We start from the raw sequence: 15,204 nt of genomic DNA on the forward strand, positions 1-15,204 counted from the left end.
ATTCCCAAGTACCTGCTAGTTCCCTCCCCTGCCTGCTCTGACTCCAGAAATTTGTTTTCCTTCTGAGTGTTTGTTCCCTCTGTTGCAAACTCTGGCCTCATGATTTCCCAGCTGCCTTTGCAAGCCCCTCTGGCTGCACCCACCGGAGGCAGGTGTCTGATTCAGCGCTCTGGGTTGGTGCAGGAGACTGGGACCTCTCCATAGGTAGCCCCTGAATGTATTTGTTCAGCCTGTGACTTCTGTGGGATGGGGTGAGGTCCAGGCTTATCTGTCTAGATCATAGTCTTCTTTTAGAAGACAATGATAATGTGATTCTGGATCAGAACAACCAGGGTTTGAATCTTGGGCAGGAAATCACTGTCCGAGGAAAAAAGCCTAGGTGGCCAGGAGCCAGGTTCCCAAGCAAGGGCTGGAGACATGCAAAGGAGGAACATTATAAAGGGAAGCAAGGAAAGAAATGAATGACAAGTAACACAATCTACTTAAGGTAAAGCTACGTTTGTATAGTAAGTGTTAGTGTGGGTTACTGTGGCTTGCACAACTGCCATTATCATTTTAAAAATTCTGCAGTATGTCTTCTTTGTGACTTTTTAATAGTATCCTTGTCTCAAGGCACAAACAAAAGTGTAAATTTTTTAAATGTCAAGAAACTAATACGTATATTATTATTTTCAACAATTGCAACACTAAAAATAAACTAAAATGCACTGTTGACTTCCATGCCCAATCCCAGTCGACTCCCAGAGGTGCCTCTATTAACAGAGATGTAATCCTTCTAGTGCTTTAACATACCAGATGTATAAAATAGAGGTATATAGCATTTTTATGTTATATAATGTATATTTCTACATAAAATGCGCATTTTAAATTTAAATAGATATTATCACGTTCACACTTCACCTAGGAATGCCAGAGAATACCATTTCACCATACCCTAACCAATACTGGTAACACAACATGGTTCATTTATTGTTCAGTATCCATTTCTTTGATTACAAAGATTACATCTTTGTATACGCTTACTGTCTTCTATCCTTTACCCACTTTGACATCAGGTGGCTTGTCGATCTTTTTATTAATATAGGAATGCTTTAAATATTACGGATTTTGATCAATGCAACTTCAGGCACGCTACTTATTGTCATCTACTTGAATGGCTCCCCCTGCTGGTGTGCAGTACACAGCCTGTGCAGCCATTCCTGGCCAATCTTAATCTTTTGTTTGTGATGAATTATGTAAATACTTTAGCCGTAACTTTTCTCTGTCTTTTAACTTTGCTTGTGTTATTTTTCATAGTAGCAAAATCATTTAATTTTAGTCCTATCAGTCTTTAACTTTGTGTCATTTGCATTTTTGGTTTTGTTTAAAATAGTCTTTTCTACCTAAGGTAATAAAATATTCTCCTCTGTTTCCTCAGATTGTTTTCATAGTTTTTTAATGGTTATATCTTTTATATATCTGAAAATTATTAGTGAATGATGTGAAATGGTATTTTTTTCTAATTTTTTTCTTAACGGATAACCAATAGTCCCAGCAAATCATTGGATGGCTATCCTTTCCCCCTATCTAAAAACACTATCATTATTATATACTTTTCCCCCCTACATTCATGAGTCTATTTTGGGACTCAATTCTGCTCTTATGATTAAAATAATATTTGAAGAAAGTATTTAGCTACACTAGTCAAGTGTAATCTCTATCTATCAATAAGTGAAAATGTGACACTGAAATAAGACTCCACTCTATATTGATTTTAATCCAGAAGATAAGACCTGATGTTACAGTAAATTATATATAAATTATATGGAGTTCTTACTTCTGATAGGAGGCTTATCAATTTCAGTAACTTGTTTGCCATCTTCATACAGCCCCCCATTGAAGACTCCTGTCTAGAAACTCTTATAGGGTTAGAACTGGTAGATCTTATGTGATTCGTAGACACAAGATCCTTGTGCCTAGTTAAGCAATCAACTTGTTTTGTTTTTTCCTGAATATTGTGTTCTACTTGAAAACTCTTAACTTGATTTAACCACATACGTAGTGAACTACTAAAAATTAATTAATATATCTTTTCACTTTAAATGAATTGATTACTGCAACAAAGTACAAAGATATCATAAATACATGAGCTTTTGCATGGGGCCATGAGAACCTTAAAAACAGGATACATCTGATAGCATGGTGTGACAAATAGTAGGCACTGAATAAATATTTGGAGGATGAATGAAGCTAATTTACTTTAAAAAGCACCCTTTATGCTTCACTTTAAAAGCATCCTTTATGCTTTCTTTTTTCTAAGCATTTGACTGATTTGCTTCATTCAGAGTGGCTGTTTTGTTCTTACTGCTTTATGACATATAATATTAAAATGTGGCATGAATCTGGCTTTCTTAGCTAGAAAACTTCAAGTCAATTTAATTATTTTCTTTGGGGTTTATTTAAACCCAAGGCTTAATTATTGGTTATTGGTTTTTTTAAAAAGCAACCTGAAATATAAATCTTATTATCCATATTTGCTTTCCACATGGACCACAGAATGAAAACTGCATTTACTTTACTCTCTCTTGTCTTCAGGTGGCACTATCTATGTAGAATACAGTGTGAATGACTCTGGAGTTGTGCAGTGCACAGTACTGTCCTCCTTCCATCCCAACCCCCTACTCTCTCTATATTTTTCTAATCAGAAAAAGCTGCTTGGCTCTGACTAGCCTGCTATCTGCTGGCTTGTAGATACCTAGACTGTAGCTCTGTGTTCCTTGAAGACTTCATTTCAAATACTGCAAAGATTATTTGTGAAAATAGGCCAGAGACTTTTAGCAGTTTCCAGTTCTGAGTTCTTATCAGAGTTTTTCTTAAGAGTTCAAATTGTCTCCTTTGTGACTATATTTAAAATACAGAGTATAGTAAAACTCTTTTAGAATGACTATATTGATGATAGCTTGTCTACTCACACAAGCCTTAGCACTACTGACCATGCATAAGCATTTTGATGACAAAAGAGGGTTTGCATCTGGAGTCACACTTAAAGCACAGAGATTCTGTTCAGTGTAGCAAGCTTAAGCTACATTTACCCACCAAGGAACTTCTTGTGAGTATATTCTGCTTGCTGGTGTTTTTGAGGGATACTGACTCATTCAGACTGTTGTGTGCAACTCTGTTCTTCCTTTTTTCTTTAGAGAAAGGGGAGAGAGAGAGAGAAAAAGGGGGAGGGCTAAAGGGAGAGGGAGAGAGAGAATATTAAGTAGACTCCTCCCCAGTGCAGAGCCTGAGACAGGGCTAAATTCCATGACCCTGAGATCATGACCTGAGCTGAAATTAAGAGTTGGATGCTTAACCCACTGAGCCAATCAGGTGCTCCACTGTGTTCTTTTCTAAAGCACGTGTAAGATAATGAAAGTCAAAGTCAAAATTCTTAGACTTATAGATTCCTAGGACTGAAAATGCCTTAGAGATCTTCTGAATTTAGAGAACCATCTGAATTTAGAATTGGGATGGATGGCTTGCTTGCTCATTTGATTATATATACCACATAACTGTAACAAACATGTTAATAATGATAGTAAGTGAAAATTAATGTAAATTAATGTAAACTTTAAATGAAATGATCATTTTGGATAAGAGTCCAAATATATCTATAAACACATAAGTTTGCTCTCTTTAAAAAAAAATTCAAAGCACCTATTGTGTGTGTGTGCATGAGTGTGTGTGCGTGTGTGCGTGTGTTTGTGCATGTGCACTTAGAAGAATGTAAGGTGGAGAGGTTACTGATTACCACCCAGCTTCTGATAAGAATGGTGGATCCAGCTACACGTGGAATTCTGGCTGGCTGCTTTTTTTTACTTCAAAGTCTGTTTTATTTTGTGAAACACTTTCTTATCGCATTTATTTATTATTCCTCAAAGGGTTGCTGGGAAGGAGACCGCCTTTATTGCTATTCTCATGTTGACATGTGAGAAAACCGAGTTCACACAAAGCTTGACATTCTCTTCCTGGAAATGTATACTTAAAATAACCTCCAAGATCTAGTCGGCTGTCACTCAGCCCAGCACCCTCTTCTGCTCCCTTTTCTTCCGGTCCTAGGGCCTTTCACACACATGAAACTGATGTCACATGGAAATTCCCCAAGTCAAGGGTTGTGTAGAAATCCCTGTGGGAGAGTGGATGAGGCATATCCCCGTGTGGCTAGAAATGCATGCATATAGAATGATATCTCTATGCTTGGGAAGAAGACACCCAAGGCAAAAAAAAAAAGTACAATTTTCAGAACAGTTGCCTGTGTTGGGGAGGAGTGAAAAAGGATGTTCTGAAAACAAAAACGAAAAGTTTTGTTTTTGCTTCTCTCCACCCGCACCGCCTGCCCCAACCCAGCTTTCCAGAAGTTATCTTCTTCCAACACTTAAGGGAAACTTTAGTGTTTTCTTCTCTGTACACAGTGGAATTTCACCAATTTCTTTGGAATGACAAGTATCGGACAAAGTTTTGTGGCTGCTGCAATCACTTTTCCATAATCCAGCAAGAGTGAAGATCTCGTAGAAAGACAAAATGCAGTAACTTAAAGTTAAAAAATGAAGCTGGTGGGAGGCCGCTAGGGTTTGAATCTCAGTCTTGTGCTGCTGACGATAATCACTCATTGCTAAGTACCTCTGAACACTTTATAAAGTGTGTTCACATTTATTAATCTATTCGATCTTCACATCACCTCCTCAAGGCAGCTGTTTTACAAATGAGAAGACTAAAACTTACAGAACTTAAATGACTTATACAGGTTGCTTTATCTGTAACCTGTACTTTTTCTGTGTTCTGAAGGCAGGTTCTTAACCTGTCTTGCTCCCCATAAGTGAATATTATAATTTGCCAACCATATGGGAGTGTGTAAGGGGAAAGTGGTAATAATGTGGGTGACAATGTCATGGTAACATGACATTGAAATGAGTGCTAAATAAATAAATACATAATAATAAATAAAATTATTTATATTTAGTGTATTAAATACTAACTGATTATAATTACTAAAGCATTAAATGTATTAACACATAATAGGTGCATTAAATATATTAATATATTACTGTATGAAATAAATACATAAACTATATCTATATATCTAGATATAGATGGACACCATTATTTGTATGTTTAGTTTGTTATTTATTCTTACTTCTGAAATATCAGCACCCAGGGTCTTTGTAGTCTAGAAACTGTCTGAAATGGATGGTATTTAGCCAAACTGGATTCCCCCCCACCACCACTTAAGACACCCTTTTCTGTGAGTTTCCCGAGGAAAATAATATGTACAGAATTCAGGGTCAGGCAAAGGATCATTTCATTCATTAACTGGACCTAACCCCAAATCCAGGGTATCTGCCAAGTGAGCTTGGCCACACTGTAATCAATCTATAATTGACTCTTGAATCTTTTTTTTTTTTTAAGATTTTATTTATTTATTTGACAGACAGAAATCACAAGTAGGCAGAGAGGCAGGCAGAGAGAGAGAGAGAGGAGGAAGCAGGCTCCCTGCTGAGCAGAGAGCCGGATGTGGGGCTCGATCCCAGGACCCTGGGATCATGACCTGAGCCGAAGGCAGAAGCTTTAACCCACTGAGCCACCCAGGCGCCCCTTGACTCTTGAATCTTACCGCTCCATTAAGGAAGAAGGGCTGATCCAATGCGCACCAGTCAGAAAAATGAAAAGGAAGTAGAAGAAAGAGTGGCCAGGTGCTGTCCTCAGCATATCCCCAGCTCCCCTTAATACTCTAGCCTGGGAACGGTAGAGCATCTGACCTCAAATACATCTGCCTGAAGGCTTTATCCCCTAGCACCTGGAAGATGTAGCCCAATCAGTTTCCTTGAACTTGACCAATTGGTTTCCTTCTCTCTTAGTTAATAGTTTCCACAGTAAGAAGAATCCCAAAATTTGGGAATACTATCATGAAGTTGAAATTCTCTAAAATTCCTTTACTCATTCTGTAACATTTCGTTTTAGGCATTATACCAGGTGCTGGGCATACAGAGATGAGTATTTGCTTATATATATACACACAGAGAGAGAGGCAGACATACAGACAGACGTACTGTGAATAATCAATCTGAATGTAAACTTTCCAGAAATTATCCATTTAACAAAGTGACGAGGAGATACAGAGGTGGTCTTTTCTTTTCTTGCTTTTAAAAATGATTTTATTTATTTATTAGAGAGAGAGAGAGTGAGCACAAGCTAGGGACAGAGGCAGAGGAAGAAGCAGGCTCCCTCCCGATGTGGCTCATTCCCAGGACCCCAGGATCATGACCTGAGCCGAAGGCAGGTGCTTAACCAACTGAGCCACCCAGGTACCCCAGAGGCAGTCTTTCAAAGGAGATAATTTCTAAGGACATGGATTCAAATAGAATACCAGGAGATAGTCAGTGAAAAGTAATACATAGATAAGATTTGTAACCTGAAAAACAGCAACGTTGGTGTCCTGACAGGCAAAGAGAAGCCTGATGTTTTAAAAGGAGAATATGCTAGGATTCCCCCAGTACTGTTTTAGGGGCAGTTCTCCCAGCCAATAGTGTCTAGTTCTTCAGACAGACAGAAATATCCTGAAGAAAGGCAGTTTATCAGCTGCCACCGGAACCTTCCTGCCAAAGTGGCCAGCTTCTTGGGTTTTTGAGTCAGAACTTTTCCCCAATACCTCCTTTGTGTCTCCTCAGGGAAGCTGCCTATTGGACAGGAGCCTTGGTTCAGATGGCTACCTCAGTTTTTGTGTCAGGATATATGTCCCACTTCCAGTTAATAGGTTGGCCCTCTAGTTTCTTTCTTTTTTTTTTTTTTAAGTTTTATTTTTTTAAAGATTTTATTTATTTATTTGACAGAGAGAGATCACAAGTAGGCAGAGAAGCAGGCAGAGAGAGAGGAGGAAGCAGGCTCCCAGCTGAGCAGAGAGCCTGATGCAGGCCTCGATCCCAGGACCCTGGGATTGTGACCTGAGCCGAAGGCAGAGGCTTTAACCCACTGAGCCACCCAGGTGCCCGGCCCTCTAGTTTCTAACTCAACTCTGGCCATACTCATTTTTTGTTGTTGTTTTTATTATGGCTATTACTTCCCTGACTTCCAGGAGAATCATATGAACTGAGTGTCCCCAAAAGTCCATACATGGGTAGTTCTATTTGAGGTATGCCTGGTATTCATCGGCTCGTGGGAGGGCTGTAGTCCTTCCCCTCCCCCAGCCACCTGCACCTCTTAATTAGGGTAGCTGCAACAAGATTCCAGGGTTCCTGGCCTAGACCCAAATCTATATTCACCATTCCCCGAGCACTGACTTGAATTCTTAGTTTTAGTACTGGGTTTATATGCAGTTAAATATATAATGTAGTTTTTGTCAAAACATCTTAATATTTTGTTTGTTTGTATTTTTTTAAAAAGATTTTATTTATTTATATGACAGAGACCACAAGTAGGCAGAGAGGCAAGCAGAGAGAGGGGAGGAAGTAGGCTCCCCACTGAGTAGAGAGATAGACTCAGGGCTCGATCCCCAGGACCCCGGGACCATGACCTAAGCTGAAGGCAGAGGCCTTAACTCACTGAGCCCCCCAGCCGCCCCTGTTTGTTTGTATGTTTAAATGCTGGCCCAAAAAGGCAATGTTGAGATAAAGAACAAGATAAATGAGTATAATATACGGCCTATAATTTTAAGATACGGCCTCTATTTCTAGAAGTTCTGTCTTATTTAACACTGTGTCACTAGGATCAAAAAGAACTGACAACACATAACAGGCCCTAGAGAAATATTTGTTAATATTGATTAACTATTAATTAAATGATTAGCCATTAACCAATCAACCTAGAATGTATATAAATCAAATCAAATAATTCAAGTCTATTGAATTCAAGTCTAATATCAATTCTATTGATAAATAGAAAATGAGTGGGTTTGCCAGCAGGTTCTGTATGTAATAACCCCCAAGAAGAGTTATTAAATGAAGGCTTAGATTTTCGGGATGGCATTTAGGTGCGTCCGGAGCTGGTGCCAAATGACTGGCAAGGCCTCAGATCCGTGTGAAGGGGTAGAAGGCCAGCTGTGCCCCTTAGGGAGAGTGGGAGGGGGAGTGGGTTTGTGTTGGTAATCTAAGAGAGGCAAGAAGAGGGGGAACGGCTGATCTTGGTAAAATGCTAAGCCAAATTTTGACTTCTTCCTTTTGGTAGTAAGATGATATTGAAGATTTCCAAGCAAGGGAATTCACGATGAAAGCAAGACGTTTGGGCTAAATATATTTACTTTTTATTTTTCATATTAGAAGAGGTAATTGTTGTAAACATGAGAACAAATGAGATTTTTTTTTTTAAACCCTCTAAGATAAAAACGACCTCTCCCTCATGGGTTGCCTAGTGTAACCTCTCTATAGGATTTTTATGACCACACCTGCCCTTTCACTGCACTTATGAGTCCATGGGTCTGCCAGCAAAAGGCAAGGCCCTTTCATGGGACGAAGAGCTGCAGCACCTTACTCAGGATCACTGTATTCCCAAAACTGAGAAAAGCTTCAGTGTGGGGAAGGTGCTTCGTAGAAATTTGTCCCATCGGTAAACAAGCTTATAGTTCACAAAGCAACTTCACCTCCATTTTATCTCATTTAATTCTTAAATCTGCCCTGTGAAGTAGGTGCTCTTATTCTCTGAGAGAGAGATAATCTCTTTCTAAGGGAGAGGTAGGGCCTGACACTGGGGGATATGCACACCGAGGGAAAAGAACAAGGGAGAAACCAAACAGGCCAGCAGAATTAAGACAATAGGCAAGTCCTTAGTGGCAGGAGCTACCAAAGATAAAGGCAGCAGCCAGCGGGGTTAGGGGACGCCGGGGAGGACTGCAGGAGGGTCTAGCTGCTCAGGGATCGTGGGCAGAACCTCTCAGAAGAGGGATGGGGCTCAAGCCAAAATGTTCAGGGCCCAAGAAGTGAGGTCATGGAAGAATCGGGGGGAGGGGGAAGGGTGGCTGCTTCATGAATTAATCATTTGGAGAATTTTGACACTAAAAGAAAAGACGGTGAAGCTAGAAGAAACTAGAGTCAGTCAGAGGTGATTTCCCACAAGCACGGGACAGGTTTAGAGACAGAGGCCAGTGAGCTATGTGAAGAGGACACAGGGACTGTGAGTTGAGAGGAAACTGAGTGGCACCTGTGAAGGCTCAGAAAGGGGAGCCTGGAATGGGGCCGCAGAGGTGGCTTAGTCTCTGTCTGCGACATAAAGCAGACCTCCAGGAGAGCCTGAGGCATCCTCAGATGCATCGATGTGACACAGCTGGCTTGTTCCAAACAGCCATCTTTCCCTGGGTATTACCAGACTCAGCTATCTCTTTGAAAACATGTTTTCTTCCCCCCACTCTTTTTTTGGATCTTAAAAATATCTGCCCCCCACCCCAGGAGGAATCACTGCCTCTCAGATGACATTCTGCTAGGCCAAAGCTACAAAACCTCACCCAAAATAGATCAAATATTTTAAATGTTTTCTTATTTGCACCCCTCACAAGTATGTCTGCAATGCAAAGCCAATTATGAGATTGGCTTTTTTTCCCCCTGAAATGAGAGAAGGATGTGCTTTCTGGTTGGGAGGGAACACCAGTTCTCACCACATGGTCTTGGTTGGATTAGACAGCCTTCGTCACGCATGAGACAGGAAGAGGAAGCACACACAGCTGGGTGAACACGTGCAGAGCAAGCGGGTCTCTCCTAGCACCTGCCATTTGGGAGTCCATCTTGTGCGTGTGTCTGAGCTTCCCCTTTAGCATGGCAGTTCTTTAAAGCCAAGTGTGATGTTTTTACAAGATTATAAAAGGCACGGAGCCTAATAGGAAGCCTTGCAGATAATACCTGTTAGGAGGCTGGTCGATTGAGTGAATGAATGAATGAACACAACTGTCTGAGAAGAATCCAGTTATGGCTCTGAGTGACTCAGGTTCCCACTGGAGACCAAGAGAGATTTCCCATGGATGGAGCCATCTTCCTTTCTCTGAGGATAGAGTGGAAACCATAGGCCCATCCGGTTACCCTCCCTAGCTCAAGAAATAGGGAGATAGTGATTTCCCATAGGGAGACTGAAGGAATCGACCAGTCCTGTTCCTTGGAAGTGGGAAAAGGCAACATCTGTCTCATACGCTCCTTCATCCACACTGGGTCTTCTTGGATCACATCCTCTTTCCATTTCATCAGCTCCTCCCCCTTACATTGGACAACCCATGCCCTTCTTCTTCCTCCTGGTGTCCCAAGAGACCAGCCCCTCTTCCTTCTCTCTGTGCCCATTAAAATGGATCAGAGCTGGCCCTCATTTTATCTGCACCCTATTCACAAAACAATTGGCATTAAGGCACTAGGTCAGGATTTGGCTTAAGGTGTTAGCCCTTAAAGAGTAACCCTGGATTCTACCATGTCAAAGCCTAAATACAAAGATGTGATTCAGTTGAGACCTTCACATTCAGGGCTGGTCAGACTGGTCCTGAGTGAGCTGCACCATGGCCCGGAGGACACAGAAGGGCAGTGGCCTTTCCCAGTGTCACATAAGTGACCAGATACTATTGTCGAGGGGAGAGAATTCTCATTTGTACAGCCGTTTCTTTAATAATAATAAAAAAAAAAAAGTCTAAGGACAATACACAACCAGTGTACATATCTTCAGAACCAATAGATGTAATAATTTTTTCATGATTACTTGAGGTCTTCTTTTGTACATTGCAGATAAATTTCAAGTTCCTTGATTTTTGTGCCCAGTGTTATTCTAGCTTCTTACGGGCAACCACTGTGTTGAATTTGGAAGTGGTTCTAGTCTGCTGTTGCCTGTTGCCACAAATGATTCATATGAATGTAATCAGTCCAGCTGCATCTGGCTTTTTCTTCACATACTATGTTTTTGAGACCAAGTACATTGCATTCATTCATTTTAGCTACTAGCGAGTAGTCCGTGCTCATAGTGTATGTAGGGTCTCCCCTGCTGATGGCTAGAGGCATTTTTGTGGTACTGTGCTGACAGCTAATATTCCGATCAGTGGCCTTTTACTTGTCTCCTTGCTAAAGAATGTGAGTTTCCTGAGAGGATATACCTAAACGTGGGATTGCCAGACAAGGAAGGCATAGGCTAAACATCACTGCCAAGTCACTCTACGAAGTGAATGTACCAGTTTACTTTCTGATCCAAAAATGCATAGGAATTTCTTTCTGCACATGAACAACATCATTTAGTTTTACAACATTAAATGGTAGGGGTTTTTTTGTTTTGTTTTGTTTTCATTTTGTTTTGTTTTTTTACCAATTTGTTGGCTGTGAGCTGGTGTCAGTGTTCTAACTTTCATTTCCTTATCTCTAATAAGGTTGAGCATCAGCATTTCAAAGATTTTGACCTTTGTGTTTTCTCTTCTGTGGATGATGTATCCTATTCCCATTTTTTATTGTGTTTTCTCTTTCTTCTCTGTTCCTATCTCAGTTGATTTTTAGGCATTCTTTGACATTCTAGATTTTACTTTATTTTTTTAAAGATTTTATTTGTTTATCTGAGACAGAGAGAGTGAGCAAGAGCACGACTGGGGGGAAAGGAACAAACGGACTCCCCACTGAGCAAGGAGCCTGATTCGGGACTCAGTCCCAGAACCCTGGGATCATGACCTGAGCTGAAGACAAGAGGCTTAACCCACTGAGCCACCCAGGTGCCCCAATATTCTAGATTTTAATCCTTTATACTTTGCACATTTTCTCTTGGCTCATCTTTTCACTTTGTATACAGTGGCTTTTGTTGAACAGAAGTTTTTACATTGTAAAGTAGCCAAACTTTCTTTAGTGTAAATTTCTTTAGTTTTAAGTCTCACTTAATATATACAAATAGTAGTTAGCTTTTTCTTGGTAAAAACTGCTACAAAATCTCAGTGGCTTGTAACAACAAACATTTATTTCTTATGCCTTTTGTCTAAGGCCTGGACCAGTGGCAAATCTGCTGGTCCCGCCAGGCTCCCTGGCCCAGTGCAGCCCTACATGTCTCCTCGGTCTGGAACCCAAGCTGAAGAGTGGACACGATCTGGGGTGTATCATTTTCCTGAGCTGCTGTAACAAATTACCACAAACTAGATGGCTTAAAACAACAGAAATTTATTCTCCCATAGTTCTGGCGGCCAGGAGTCCAAAATCAATGTGTTGACAGAGTTGTTGGCTTTTTCTGGGAGCTCTGAGGGAGAATCTGTTCTGTGCCTCTGTCCTAGCTGCCTGTGGTACCTGCAGACCTCAGCTTTCCTTGGTCTGTAGATGCATTATTCTCTGCCTCTGTCTTCATATTTCCATCTACTCTGTGTCCTGTGTGTCTCAAATCCCCCACCTTTCTCTTACAAGGATACTTGCTGCTGGATGTAGGTCTCAGCAAGATAATTTCATGTGATCTTAAGATCCTTAACTGAATTACATCTCCAAAGATCCCTATTTCCAAATAAGATCACATTTACAGGTGCCGGATGAATGAATTTTCTGGTGGGGGCACCATTTAACCCACTCTATGGGGCTTGTTATCATGGCAAAAGGCAGACACTTGGGTAAAAACAGAACATGCAATGCCTCTTAAAGCTTCCACCCTGAAACAGGCACACCATCCCTTCTGGTACATCCCATCATTCAAAGCAAATCACAGGCCAAGTCCTCCTACAGGGAGCACTGCAAAGCCACATGGCAAGGACTGAGTGTTTAATCCCATTAAACAAGGAAGTGATTAGTTGGCTGCAGTAATCCAGTCTATAAAAAATGACCTTATTTTTATTTATATATATTTTTTAAAGATTTTATTTATCCATTTGAGATAGACTGCCAGCATGAGCAGGGGAAGGGGCATAGGGCAAGGGAGAAGCAGACTCCCCACTGAGATCCAGACGCAGGGGCTCAATCCCAGGACCCTGAGATCATGACCTGAGCCAAAGTCAGATGCTTAACTGACTGAGCCACCCAGGTGCCCCTACCTTACTTTTAAAGTCAAATAATACTGTGTGGCTTATAACAAAAAGCAGTAAACCTCCATCCTACCCATTCTTAAAACTGACCCCCTCAACCAAGCAGTGGCTCTCAGCTTTTTCTCAGTCTCCTTTTCTGGGCTTTAAATGTTGGGGCGTCAGTTTAACAGCCTCCTCTTTGCTGTTTGCATTCTTCCAGGTAACTTAGTCCCAAGTTTAAAACACCATCTAAAAATGGATGACTCTCAAATGTATACTTCAAGCCTCATCCTCTCCCCTAAACATCAGATTGTATATCACACTGCCTGTCTGCACTTCCGCTTAGATGCCTTTGGTCATCTTCGCATGCTGAAATTAGGTCTACTGTGATTCCCACACCTTCTTGCAAATCAGCACCTCCCTCCATGGCCCCCATTGCATTAAATAACACCACCCTCACTCAGCTATTCAGCCCATGAAAAGACACATCCTTGCTTCTTCTCTTTTTCTCACATCATCCCTTCTCTGAACCAGCAGTGAGTCCTGACATACCCCAAATCCAGTACTTTCACAGCTCCCTGACCACAGCCGCCCTAGTCCAGGCCAGCACTGCCTGCTCATAAGGAGGCTACAGTTCCCCCTGCTTCTACACTTGTGGTCTCAGCACTTGTTCGACACAGGACAGCCAGAGTGAGTTTTTCTTTCTGCTCAGCATCTCCCAGTGACCTTCTGTCTACTGAGAACAAAAACTCAAAGTCCTTACCATGGTTCTCAGGCTCTAGATGATCTGATCTGCCGTGGTGATCCCTCCTCCAATTACTCTGCAGTCTTTCTTTTTTCTTTCTTTCTTTTTTTTAAAGATTTCATTTATTTGTTTGACAGAAAGAGACACAGCGAGAGAGGGAACACAAGCAGGCGGAGTGGGAGAGAGAGAAGCAGGCTTCCCGCTGAGCAGGGAGCCCAGTGCGGGGTTCCATCCCAGGACCCTGGGGTCATGACATGAGCTGAAGGCAGATGGTTAAGGACTGAGCCACCCAGGCGCCCTCTGTAGTCTTTGTTATTCTTTAGTGAGTGTCTGCTGTGTTCTTGTTCTTCCTTCATATCACCCCACTGCTTGTTCCTTCATTTTATTCACCCCCCCATTGAAAACTTCTTCACAGAGGACTTCCCTGATTTTCTCTATTCCTTTATAATTTTTTTATAGCACTTTCCACTGCCCAACGTTAGTATGTTTATTAGTTAGTGGGTTTATCTGTCTTGAATTGTGTTTTGTTCACAATGCCCAGAACAGGCCCTGGCATGTGGTAGATATTCAACAAATATTTGTTCAGTGATTTGTTGGGGGTGGGGGGTAAAGTTGATATCTGTTTTCATGTCCCTAAATAATAGGCTAATCCTATTATTTATTAAAATTTCTTGGGGCACCTGGGTGGCTCAGAGGGCTAAAGCCTCTGCCTTCAACTCAAGTCATGATTCCGGGGTCCTGGGATTGAGCCCCGCATTGGGCTCTCTGCTCAGTGGGGAGCCTGCTTCCCCTCTATCTCTGCCTGCCTCTCTGCCTACTTGTGATCTCTGTGTCAAATAAATAAATAGAATCTTTTAAAGAAATAAAAATAATAAAATTTCAATAGTAGACATTAACTATTGATTTCTTGCTGAACAAAATGAAGGTTTAGCTCTCTTACCCACCCTCATCCTACTAACGTGTTCTTGCTCGTTATCCTTTGAATCTAATTACATCATTGTTTTGATGAAATCAATATGTAGTATTTACATTAGTATGACTGTAAATTTTTCTCACAGTTGAACTATATAGTGTACCATGATCACTTTTCCTTTCTCATACAAAATCTTATTTTTCCCGCAATTATAATGACCTCATTATTACATTTCTTTTTTTTTTTTTTTTTTTTAATTTTTTTTTTTTATTTTTTTTAAAGATTTTATTACATTTCTTATTTTCCGTGTATCTATCACAAATGCTTTCCCCAAGAAAATACCAGGTATAATCTGCCTACCTGACTGTCCTGAAAATGTTCTCCTGGAACCCTCTGCTCCAGTCTCTACTGGTTTTCTTCTTGACATCTGTTGTCTTGGAATTTTCCTTCCCTGTCATCCTGGGATCACCCCTCACCCCATCTCTCTGGTTTTGTACTCTCTATTTTCTGATCCTTATCTTCTGCCTTGGTTTCTAGTTTCAACCCCAACTTTTTTTCCCTTTGGGTGGAAGATATAACCCAAGAACTTGATAGCTTCAGAATTAAAAATGTTTTCACTCATTATAC

The sequence above is a fragment of the Mustela lutreola genome, chromosome 4, assembly GCF_030435805.1.
Source record: "Mustela lutreola isolate mMusLut2 chromosome 4, mMusLut2.pri, whole genome shotgun sequence".
In the NCBI taxonomy this organism is placed as follows: domain Eukaryota; kingdom Metazoa; phylum Chordata; class Mammalia; order Carnivora; family Mustelidae; genus Mustela; species Mustela lutreola.